Here is a 12,703-nt window from a genome sequence, read left to right as displayed (position 1 = left end):
CTCTGATGCCATCTTGTGGTCGAATGGGTATCTACACAGGGAGCCTTTATTCTGGTCTTGACAGTTGCCTACTACCATGCTAAAATCAAAGGCAGATTTGCTCTGTTTTTGTTCGTTTGCTTGTTTGTTTGTTTACATTTTTCTTTTGCTGTGGATTTGGATTTGCTTTCCCTCATTGAGGGAGGGGAAAACTCATAGTTCATTGCCCTCTACACTGACCAGTTGGTTGAAGGGAAGCTCTTTCCTTGTACCTCAGGGACAGTTTCCCCCACATTTCCCACAGCTATTTCCAGCTTAACATGTTCAGAACAGAACTCTTTATCATTGTTCCCGCCTCACCTCTTTCCTTCCCACAGTGAATCTCATTCTTAAATTCTGTCATCTTCTACACTTTATCTCAGTGAAAGGCTGTTTATCCATTATTAAGTAAGAGGCTCAAGAGCCAGTCGGGACTGTTTCCCCCCATTCCCTCATTCACCTATTCTGCCTCCCAGTAGCAGCTAATTTTTTGTCCATTTCCTCCATTCCATCACCACAGTCTGAATCATGGCCTTCAATATTTCTCATTGAAACCATTGCAGTTGTTTGTCTCTGTCATGTCTTCATGTCTTCCATCTTCTAGCCTTGCCTACATTTTCCTTCATTTTTATTCCAGCATTGATTGAAACTCAAACTTCAAATTCTTCAGTGCTTCTGCAGAGCCTATAGTGTAAACTCCAAGATCCTTGATGTGAGTTACAAAATACTCTTTGAGTTGGCATTTGTCTCTTTCTGGGCCTACTCTTCATTCACTCCCCACCCCACATGTAACACCTAGTAGCACTTAGTTCCTGGAACACAATTAACTCCTTCATGCTTATGGGCATTTGTTCATGCTTTTCCCTTTTGATTAGAAATAAACCTCTGTAGGCCTTTCTCTTGGGCTTGTTCAGGTGGTCCAGTAGAAGCATCCTGCAAAATTGCCAGAGGGTGTGTGACTGTCTGGGCCTATAGGAAACAGATCGATCTGGCCGGGCACAGTGGCTCATGCCTGTAATCCCAGCACTTTGGGAGACCGAGGCGTGCAGATCACCTGAGATCAGGAATTCAAGATCAGCCTGGACAACACAGTGAAACCCCGTCTCTACTAACATACAAAATTAGCCAGGCGTGGTGGCACATGCCTGTAATCCCAGCTACTTGGGAGGCTGAGGCAGGAGAATCGCTTGAACCTGGGAGGCATAGGATGCGGTGAGCTGAGATCGTGCCATTGCACTCCAGCCTGGGCAACAAGAGTAAATCTCTGTCTCACCAAAAAAAAAAAAAAAAAAAAAAAAAAAAACTGATGGATCACTCAAAGGGGAAATTGCAAAGAGCAATGAAAGGATTCCTTGAAGAGAGTTTAATGAGGGAAACATTACAAACCTTCACAAACAGGAACAATCAAGAGATGGTAAACACTGCAGGACTAAAAACAGCTGAAAGCCGTTACCTCTTTTAGGCCTAGCCGTATACTGGAACCTGGAGTAATCTGTAGTGGTGTGTGAGAGGGCGTCCAACAGTTGCTGTATCTGAAAGGAGAGAACTGCAGTCACTGCCAAAAATTGTAGGGGAAGGGGAGAAAGAGAATAAAAGCTAAACTCATCTCTCCTTTTACCCTGCGATCTTATGCTGGTGGCTGTCATTGGCTGAGTCCAAATGCAAGCCAGAGACTAAGGGAACCTGGTTGATACAGTCCACAAAAGTCAGTTTCTCAGAGCCAGGGAGAGAATGGCAGAGAAAGGACCAGGAGAGGCAAACAGAGTATAAAACTGGTGTTCTGTGAGACAAACTGGGGAAGAGGGTTAGGGTTGTCACCTCTTAGCATAAAGACTTTCAATTAATCACCAGTTCTCAGATAATAACTAATCCCTCAGCTGCAAAAGGTATCCCCAAATTTTGGGCTAAGGAAAGAGGACTGAGAAATGATTTTTTTTTAAAAAAATACAGACTTTCAACCATTTCTTCTGTTTTAAGCTCAACTCTACACTTTGCCTTCAGATGTATCTGGAGCCTCCAATTCCTGAAACTTTCTGGGATTTGCAAAAAAAAAAAAAAAAAAATCAGCTTATTTATTAGCTTCCTTGCTCCTAAAAGTGAGGTCTATGATATCTCTTTTCTGTTAGGTCAGTTTTCATGAAAATATTTCATTAGAGACACATTTACTGTCGTGGTCAGGAAACATATTTATGCTCTGCTTTAGAGGGAGACTCAACTTTTTATCTTCTGAGATTGCCATACAAACATCCTTGAAAAGATAGTCTGGAACAAAAGCTGTCAGTGCCTCTTCATGAGACATACAGAAACCAAGAGACCATTGCAGAATTGTCTCCCAACATTATGGAGGAGAGACACAGTCAACTCATGGATTGGCCCTTTTTAAAAAGAATAGCATTCTAAATTTCTGGTTGGTGGAGATACCATATCCCTGACTTCAGAAACAGATAGCAGTGAAGTATGCATTATTTTCTAACTCCTTGTCAGGCAATCTCTGTTTCATGAAGCAGAGTGTAAGTGCTTTTCACAGAAAAATTCCGTCTGTCTTATACTAAGTATTGTTTATCCCAGATCCAGCATTGAAATATCTGTTATGGTAGTCTTAGTTTTTGGTCTTGATGTGAGTTTTCACCTTTTTTAGTGGCTTCAAGGGTGTTTAATGCAATCTTGGGAAAAGGTTCAGAGAAAGAATGTGTAAAGGTTAGCAAAACCCTTTCTTTTTCTGTGTGGACAAAATTTACCTTGGATTAGCTTTCTAATTATATTTCCCTAGAAACCTGTAAATGGCAGAATGTCAACTATGTAACTAGCAATGTTGTTTATAGTAAAAATAACCCTGATTGATAAATTTACCTTGACTGGTTGTGAAGAACTACAAATTCCTGTGTAAAGCCAAAACTTTGGATTTTCCTGAATAACTCGATGTCATTTGTGGGGACCAGGAAGTTATGCCCATGAATGTTGGTTCTTATCTGGGGCATGGAGCATCTTATCCAAGATGATGATTGCTCATGTCCATAGGATCTCATTCTCTTCCACTCGAGCTATTATATGGGAGTGGTCAATGAAGACAAGCCTCTGGACTTGTGGATAGCTTTGAGAACCTATGTAGTGATACCTATTCACCTATTCTAGTCTTGTGATTCCAAATGTCTAGATAGGCTCAGGGATGAGCAACAGGAGCAATGCTGAACATTAAAAAAATATATATATTTTTAAAGCAGTTTTAAGTTCACAGCAAAATTGAGAGGAAAGTACAGAGATTACCCACATGCCTCCTGTCCCCACACATGCATAGTCTCTCCCATTATCAGCATCCCCCACCGGGGGGTGCTGATAGGCTAAAGTCTATCAGCAGGCGATGACATGCTAAAGTCGGCTGTTAGAGTACATGGTCCAAGCTATTTGGAGGTGTTGAAGTATCCCCACATTATGGCTTCTTCTTCTTCTTCTTCTTTCTTCTTTCTTCTTTCTTTTCTTTCTTCTTCTTCTTCTTTTTTTAAATCCCAAGTCTCTTATACTTCTGTATTCATTCCATGGGGCATTTTGAAAAGGACTGGCCATAGGGAAGAGGTGTGTTCCAGGGGTCTTGTTCCAGGCTTATTTATCCATAGCCACCTGAAGTTGCTATTGCATCTTTTTTTTTTTTTTTTTTTTTTTTTGAGACGGAGTCTTGCTCTGTCGCCTAGGCTGGAGTACAGTAGCACGATTTTGGCTCACTGCAAGCTCCGTTTCCCAGGTTCACGCCGTTCTCCTGCCTCAGCCTCCCGCATAGCTGGGGCTACAGGTGCCCACCACCATGGCTGGCTAATTTTTTTTTGTATTTTTAGTAGAGACGGGGTTTCACCGTGTTAGCCAGGATGGTCTTGATCTCCTGACCTTGTGATCCGCCCACCTCAGCCTCCCAAAGTGCTGGGATTACAGGCGTGAGCCACCATGCCTGGCCAGGATCCATGTTTTTATCATACCTCCAAAGGTGGTCCATGGCACGCACACACAAAATGTGAGAATTCTTGTTTTCAGCCTTCTTCTAATATATGTTAGTCTCAATATTCTTGAGTTTCTCATACCTATCTGGATGTTTCTAAACTCACTCAAGGTTTGAGCAGAAGTACAGGGGCATAGGGAGAGAGAGATATGAGAATCCAAGTAACTGACTTTTTGGCTGTATCTTTTTCTTCTTTTTTTTTTCTTTTATAACACTTTAACCTGGAAGGGATAGACTTTCTGCTTCTATGTTAGCAATTCTCAACCCACTTGGTTTCATGACTCCTTTATACTTGTAGAAATTTTCGAGGACCCTAAATAAATTTGATTTGTTTGGGTTATAGTTATCAATATTTGCCATATAAGAAATTAAAGCAGAAATGTTAATAATATTCATTATAATACATACCATATCTTATGAAATATATTTTTCAAAATAAAACACCATTGATGAAAAAAGTGGCATTATTTTATGTTTTTGCAATTCCCTTTAATGTTTGGCTAAGTAGAAGATAGCTTAAATAGTAACTCATATTTGCTTCTGTATTCAGTTAGTTGGAATTTCATATATAATGTAGCCCCTGGAAAACTCCACTCTCTACTCATGACAGTGTGAGAATGAAAAAAGCACAAAACGTTTTAGCATATTATGAAAATAGTTTTGACCTTACAGATCTCCTGAAAAGGTCTTGAGGATCCTCAGGGGGTCTCTAGGCCACACTTTGAGAACTGCTATTTTGTGCCTTATATAGCAAGCCTCAGGGCCTACCCATCTTAGTCAAAAGGAGTGCATCCTGCATGCCCTCTCTGCCCTGTGGCCTAAGCCCTTTAGACTTTTTCCTGACATGTTCTTGGAAGTAAATCAATTTAGAAAATACTAAGCCTAGCTTTCAAGACTTGCTTTAAGATCCTATTTTGACTCCCAGAAGGTGAATATGAACTTTTCCTTTCATTTGTATAAGTGCTATAATAAATGTTCTCAAGACACATGGATATCCCTGGCAGAATATGGGGTGATTTATCACAAAGAAATGCAAAAAGTGGAAAGTAGAAAAATGAAAGTTCCTGTTATTTTGTTATAGTAAAGCAATCTAGCTTGTTTTGCTTGCGTTGTTTGAAATTTGCTTTTCTGGGCTCACCTGGACTTCCTACTCCTTTTTAATTTTTAAAATTAAGTTACTAATTAATAATTTTTTATTTTATTATTTATTTATTTATTTATTTTGAGATGGAGTCTTGCTCTGTTGCCCAGGCTGGAGTGCAGTGGTAGGATCTCAGCTCACTGCAACCTCTGCCTCCTGGGTTTAAGCGATTCTCCTGCCTCAGCCTCCCAAGTAACTAGGATTACAGGTGCATGCCACCATGCCCAGCTAATATTTGTATTTTCACCAGAGACAGGGTTTCACCATGTTGGCCGGGCTGGTCTCCAACTCCAGACATCAGGTGATCCACCTGCCTTGGCCTCCCAGAGTGCTGGGATTATAGGTGTGAGCCACCGTGCCAGACCCCTTTTAAATTTTAAAATAATTTCAAGCTTATAGAAAAGTTGCAAGTATAGGACAAGACCCTTAAAAAAAAAAAAAAAACAACTATTTGAATGGGTCATTCCTTAAATACTGTACTGTATATTTCCTACAAATTAGGACATTCTCCTATTACTGCAAAATAACCATGAAAATCAGGAAATTTACACTGATGCATTAACTGTCTCCAGTCTCCAGATCCAAATCAAATTTTGCCAATTGTCTCAATAATACCATTTATAACAAAAAATCGGGTTCAAAATCCTGTGGTGTATGGAGCTGTCATATCTCTTTTTCAGTTTTTTCTTGACTTTCATGGCCTTGACACTTTTTTAAAAAAAGTATGAAATACTTCACGAATTTATGTGTCATCCGTGTTCAGGGGCCACGCTAACCTTCTCTGTATTGTTCCAGTTTTAGTATATGTGCTGCCATTTGTGCTGCCAAGGTGAGTGCCCTTGTCATTCTTGAAAATTTATAGACTAGTTATTAAGTACTATATCCCTCAGTTTGGATTTGTTTCCTCATGATTAGATTCAAGCTATGCAACTTTGGCATAAATATCACAGAAGTAATTCTGTGTTTTCTCATTGTATCCTATCAGTTGTCACATGATATTTCTATACTCCCTTACTGATGCTTACTTTGGTCACTTGATTAAGATGGTAGCCACTAGGATTCAACAATGTAATGTTATTCTTTTCCTCTTTGTAATAAGTATTTTGTGGGGAGATAGTTTGAAACTATGTAATATCCCATTGTTCATCAAACTGGGGTCACTGCCCCCAGGCTCTTTCGTGCACATACACACACTTATACACAATATATATGCATTCATATCTATATTTATTTTTGTATCTCTTTGAAATCCATAAGTTTACCTCAAAGCCTTCATTCTTATTCAGTACCACAGGGTTCATTCTAGTTTTCTTCCTCTTCATATTTGTAACCCTCCTTCCCATCAGTGACAAAAATGGATTCTCTCTTTAATATATTTGTTTATATGATCCACATCCCTGCTATTGCCTAACCATCCTGCTATTGCCGCCCCCACCCCCTTTTCTTGCACAGATGTCCTACTTGCCACACTTAGGCTCTATCACTTACTATTCTCTCTGTCTGTGTACCACAGAGGAAAGGCCATCAGGGGATGTGGCAAGAATGTGGACCTCAGCAAGCCAGGCAGAGAGCCTTTAACAGGGACTGAATTGGCCGGCACCTCTATCTGGGACATTTAGCTTCTAGAATTGTGAGAAAATAGATTTCTATTGTTTAAGCCACCCAGTCTATGGTATTTTGTTATGGCAACCAAGCAGACTAATACAGAAGGAGAGAGAAGAAAAGAGAAGAGGAGGAAGAAAAAAAGAAAGATTAAAAAGGGGCATGAGAAAACTTTTGGGGGTGATGGATGTATTTATTATCTTGATCCCATTCAATCTGTAGATCAATGTGGGGAGAACTGACATATTAACAGTATTGTGTATAATCAGTAGACATCATATATTCCTGTATTTATTTAGGTCTCTTTAATTCTGGTTTTTTGGTGGTGGGGAGCAGATGGAGTTTTGCTCTGTTGTCCAGGTTGGAGTGCAGTGGCATGATCGTGGCTCACTGCAATCTCTGCCCCCTGGGTTCAAGCGATTCTCCTGCCTCAGCCTTTTAAATAGCTGGGACTACCAGCATGCACAAGCATGCCTGGCTAACTTCTTTGTATTTTTAGTAGAGACGGGGTTTCACCATGTTGGTCAGGCTGGTCTCAAATTCTTGACCTCAAATGATCTTCCCGACTTAGCCTCCCAAAGTGTTGGGATTACAGGTGTGAGCCACGACGCCTGGCCCAATCCTTAACTTTTTTTTTCTTTTTGAGACAGGTTCCCACTCTATCACCCTGACTGGAGTGCAGTGGCATTATCATGACTCACCACAGCCTTGACCTTCTGGGCTCAAATGATCCTTCCATCTCAGCCTCCCAAGTAGCTGGGACTACAGGTGCATGCCACCACGCTTGGCTTATTTTTGTATTTTTTGAGGAGACAAGGTTTCTCCATATTGCTCAGGCTCGTCTCAAGAATCCGCCTGCCTCAGCCTCCCAAAGTGTTGAGATTACAGGTGTGAGCCACCACACCTAGCCTCTTAAATTCTTAATTAGGGCTCTAGATCAAAGTATCTGTGTTCTTCACCTCCACTAATGGTAACCTGAAGACAAGGTAGACAATTTAGTCTTCTTTTGATAAAGATAATTGGAGGTCATGGCCTTATTTCCTTTGTGAAAAAGACATCAGGGTTTTGACTGGTAGTTCATTTGGTCAATAATAATTGTGAATATATAATAGTAATTTGATGATTGCCTCCCTAGCATTCTTTCACCCTCTTTTTGGCTACACTATTTGATTTTGTGTTTCTGGAATACAGTCTTTTACTACCCTCAGTCCTAGAATGTTCTAGATGGTGCTTCACCTCTGGCCCTAAGGATGGAATAGGTGCCCAGGTTTTAATCAATCAGCGTTTCATACTGCCTGGTCTCAGTGTTTGGTTAAAGATGGGCAAATAATCTGGGCCTTTCCATTCACAGTGAATCTTATTTGTTACCAGAAAAGCAGGATTACTTTTTTCTCATGGACTTGAACTAGAGAGAATACGAGAAGTTTCTATAGTCATCTTTCCACCACATGTGAAAAGTGAGAAAACAGTCAACACAGAATAAGCAGAGTCAAAGATATGAAGAGACCAGGTCCTGGGTCAATATGCAACTGAACCTAGTAATAGCCCTTGACTTCTTAGTTATGTAAACTAATGTTCCCTTCATGCTTGAGCCAGTTTGGGTTGAGTTTTGTCACTTGTTATCGAAAAAGTCTCAAGTGTTTTTGTTTGTTTGTTTGTTTGAGACGGAGTCTCGCTGTGTTGCCCAGGCTAGAGTGCAGTGGTGTGATCTCTGCTCACTGTAATCTTCGCCTCCCAGTTCAAGTGATTCTCCTGCCTCAGCCTCTGGAGTAGTTGGAAATACAGGCTCACACCACCACACCTGGCTAATTTTTGTATTCTTAGTAGACATAGGGTTTCACCATGTTGGCCAGGCTGGTCTCAAAACCACTGACCTCAAGTGATCTGCCCACCTTGGCCTTCCGAAGTGCTGGGATTACAGGCGTGAGCCACTGCACCGAGCCTCAAGTGTTAGGCCATTCAAAAAACTCATATAGTGTTTTGCAGCATTACCAAAAGTATTCAGAATAAATGAGGTAATTGATATCTCTGCTCTGTTCTGGGTCTGATATATGAATCCTAAAGCATGATGTTTGTTGTAGGATGTCATTCTCTAAAAAGGAGGAGGAAGAAATATAGGAGGAAGAAGAGGAGAAAAGAAATAAATACAAATGATCAATCAAAGTAAAAGAATGTTCAGTCTTTCTAATGACTAAAGAAGTGAAAATAAAACCACGAGTGAGACAGCATATTTGACTACCATAATGGCAAAGATTAAACTGTGAGAATGCCTGGTACTGGTGAGAGTATAAAGTAGCAGACCCTCTTCCATGCAGTTTCTATGAATGTAAATGTTTGAAACTTTTCTAGAGGGAAATGTGATAATAACTATCAAAATTTAAATGTGTATCTTATTTGATTAAACAATTATACTTTTAGAGATTTATTCTAAATAATTGCTCAAATATACAATAATATATGTACAAGTATAAATGCAGTATTGTTTATACCAATGAAATGAAACATTAAATGTTTATCAGTAAGTCATTGGTTAAATAAAAAATGGTACCTTATTCAAATGAGTGCTTTGGTAGGCATTAAAGCTGATCAGAGAGATGCAGAAGCATTGCCACAGAAAGTGCCACAGAAATAAGCCCATGATTATTTTAAAGAAGCAAAATACATTAAAGAACAGTAATTATACTATAATTCCCCTTATCCAAATTTATTTTTGATACATTTTAAACGTATGAAAGTTTACAGCCAAGAACTAACTGCCCTAGGTGGTGAATCTAACTCCGATTAGTTTATGTAGAAAAGGAGATTTGTTGAAAGGACTGAGATAGGTCACACTATAAAATAAATTGCTTAAAGAACCAGAGACATGCCAGGCTCAGTGGCTCACGCCTGTAATCCCAGCACTTTGGGAGTCCAAGGCGGGTGGATCACAAGGTCAGGAGATCAAGACCATCCTGGCTAACATGGTGAAACCCCGTCTCTACTAAAAATACAAAAAAATTAGCCGGGCGTGATGGCCGGTGCCTGTAGTCCCAGCTACTATAGAGGCTGAGGCAGGAGAATGGCGTGAACCCAGGAGGTGGAGCTTGCAGTGAGCCAAGATCCCAGCACTGCACTCTGGCCTGGGCGACAGAGTGAGACTCCGTCTCAAAAAAAAAAAAAGAACCAGAGACATTTTAGGGAATTCAGAGACTATCGTATCGGACCTGAACATTGTCATCTTCTTCTTTTATTCTGTCTTCTATGTCTTTCTCTCTTTCTCCCTATCTTGTTTCAGCTTCATTCTCCCTTATTGCATACAAGATTTCTCCATATTGTGAGGAACATGGCTGCTAGCCACTTCTACACATGCACTCTATGACTGTCCATAGCGAAAAAAAGATGCTTCTCTCTTAGTTTCCCAGTGTGAAAAATCTCAGGGCAGGATTTTGATTAGCCTTGTATCCTATGCCCACACTTTTGACCAATCACTGTTACCAGGAGGTCAGAAATTTCTAAGGTTAGAGTACATTACCATAAGAAGTATTACGTTCTCACATAGGGTTAAATACAGACCAGGTGATCACTTAGAGAAAGTAATATCATGGGTATAAAATACCAAAAAGGCTGTGTGAATCAAGTAACCTTGAGTCCCTTTTCAACTGTAATTCTGTAATTTTCTAAAGGGTAAATGTGTTTTTTAGGTTCATTTTGTTCATGGATTGTCAAAAAGAGAGTTTTGACTTTTTCAGGCCAGAAAATCTTCTTTGCCTAAAATATGCATGAGATTAAGATAAAAATGTTCTTGTTTTTAACTCTGTATTTTACTCTACCTTTTCACCTTTGTTATATGTCCAAACACCAAATAAGCAAATTGAATGCTAGGTAGCATTACTGTAGTCAACTCTTAATTATCTAGAGTTACCATATATATACATATATATTTTTTCCTTTGTTTTTTTTGAGACAGAGTCTCATTTTGTCACCGAGGCTGGAGTGCAGTGGTGTGATCTCAGCTCACTGCAACCTCTGCCTCTAGGGTTCGAGCGATTCTTCTACCTCAGCCTCCAGAGTAGCCGGACTTATGGGCTTGTGCTACCACACCCAGCTAATTTTTGTATTTTTAGTAGAGATGGGGTTTGCCATGTTGGCTGGGCTGGTGTCGAACTCCTGACCTCAGGTGATCTGCCTGCATTGGCCTCCTTTTCAAAGAGCTGGGATTACAGGCTTGAGCCACCACGCCCGGCCCATTAATATATTATTGAGAGTTATTTTTTGCTATCCACTTTTCTTTATGATTATAGAGACTAGGTTTCACACTCTTAGTTATTGCAGCAAGGAAATAGAACTCCAGTAGTTTTGAGAGCAGCAACACACCCAGCTAAAAAAATTACATTTTTCAATTTTATTTGCAGAGAGATGTGATCAACTAAGTTCAATGCAAGTATTGTGTGGGACTTCTAGGAAGGTTCTTAATGGGAGCAGGTTTGATTGAGAGAGGACTTATTTGCCTTTTCTGCCATCTGGAATATGATAGCTAGAGCTCAGCAGTCTTCCTGGTTCATGAGATGGCTTTGAGAATGAAAGCCACTTACTGTGGATGATGGAGAAGACAGAATGAGCTAGGGTCACTGATGGTTTTGTGGAGCCACCATTCTGTCTCTGTATCCTTGCAGGAGAGAATAATGCCTTGTGAGTTTAAAGTTTTTTTTTTTTTTTTTTAAAGTCTGTTTATGCAGTTCCCGATACAATGTTTTTCTGTGCTGTTATTTATGATCTCCTTTGAAATCAATGATTGTATTGAGAGAGTAAGGGTAATTTGTAGGGTGAAAGAATGAAAGTATGGCACAGGAGATCCTGTCTCCTCAAAATCACTTAATTTGCTTCCAGGGAGTAATCTTAGGCATGAGAGATAGGTTCACCGTAACAGTGGCTACTATGTGTTCTGTGTTTATTCAAGACACTGCTGAAAGCATTTTATTTGAATTGACTTATTTAATCCAGACAACTTCTTATGAGATAACCATTCATCCATTTTACAGATGAAGAAACTGAGTCATAGGAAAGTTAAGTATGCTTGAAAAAAATCACACAGCTGATACAGCTGGGCATGTAGCTGTAAGGCTCATGCTCTTAAACATTATGCTACACTTTCTACAATAGAGCTCTCATATGGAGCATTCCAAAAGTAAATAATTCTATCACATCCCTTCCCTAGAACCCTAAGTCCATGAGATACTTTGTACTTGAAAAATTAGAGATAACTTGAGTTGTTAATGTGTCAATAAAAGTATGATACAGAATGTACAATTTCAGTGATTGTTATATGCAGAGTAAAATAATCCAAATGTGTCATGGAACTTAAATGGCAATGACTTTAATTTTTGGTCATCTTTTATATATAGAAAGAAAAACTTATTTTTGCATACTGTGTGTACCTTAAAGTATATTTAGATTATTTTCCTATCAAATAACTCTTTTCATTTTCCTTTGTTTGCTCTTTTAAGTGATATGAGATATTTATATTTGGTCAAAGTGATTTTTAGAAACTGTTTTTTTAAAATTTTTATTATTATTTTTTTTTGAGATGGATTCTTGCTTTGTCACCCAGACTGGAATGCAGGGGTGCTCTCTTGGCTCACTGCAACCTGCGGCTCCTAGGTTCAAGTCCTGAGTAGCTGGATTACAGGTGTGTGCCACCATGCCTGGCTAATTTTTGTATTTTTACTGGAGATGGGGTTTCACCATGTTGGACAGGCTGGTCTCGAACTCCTGACTTCAGGTGAAATACCTGCCTTGGCCTCCCAAAGTGCTGGGATTACAGGTGTGAGTCACTGTGTTCTGCCAAAACTGTTTATATTTTTAATTCATACTACAGTTTTTGTAGCACCCATATACATTTATCTCTGGTTAATATGATGTCACATATGTGAGTTGGATTTAGTCATCATCCTAAAATATTTAAGTAGTTTTCCAAAAAA

At 39.5% G+C, this 12,703-nt stretch overlaps 1 non-coding gene across 1 annotated transcript; it reads right to left on the bottom strand.

Moving 5' to 3' along the window:
- Positions 1-5,862: 5,862 nt before the first annotated feature.
- On the bottom strand, positions 5,863-5,966 carry LOC111549543. The gene has a single exon (XR_002733772.1). It is a non-coding gene; the product is annotated as a U6 spliceosomal RNA (small nuclear RNA).
- Between the last annotated feature and the right edge of the window lie 6,737 nt (positions 5,967-12,703).

The sequence above is a fragment of the Piliocolobus tephrosceles genome, chromosome 6, assembly GCF_002776525.5.
Source record: "Piliocolobus tephrosceles isolate RC106 chromosome 6, ASM277652v3, whole genome shotgun sequence".
Taxonomy (NCBI): domain Eukaryota; kingdom Metazoa; phylum Chordata; class Mammalia; order Primates; family Cercopithecidae; genus Piliocolobus; species Piliocolobus tephrosceles.
This window is presented reverse-complemented; position numbering and strand designations above follow the sequence as displayed.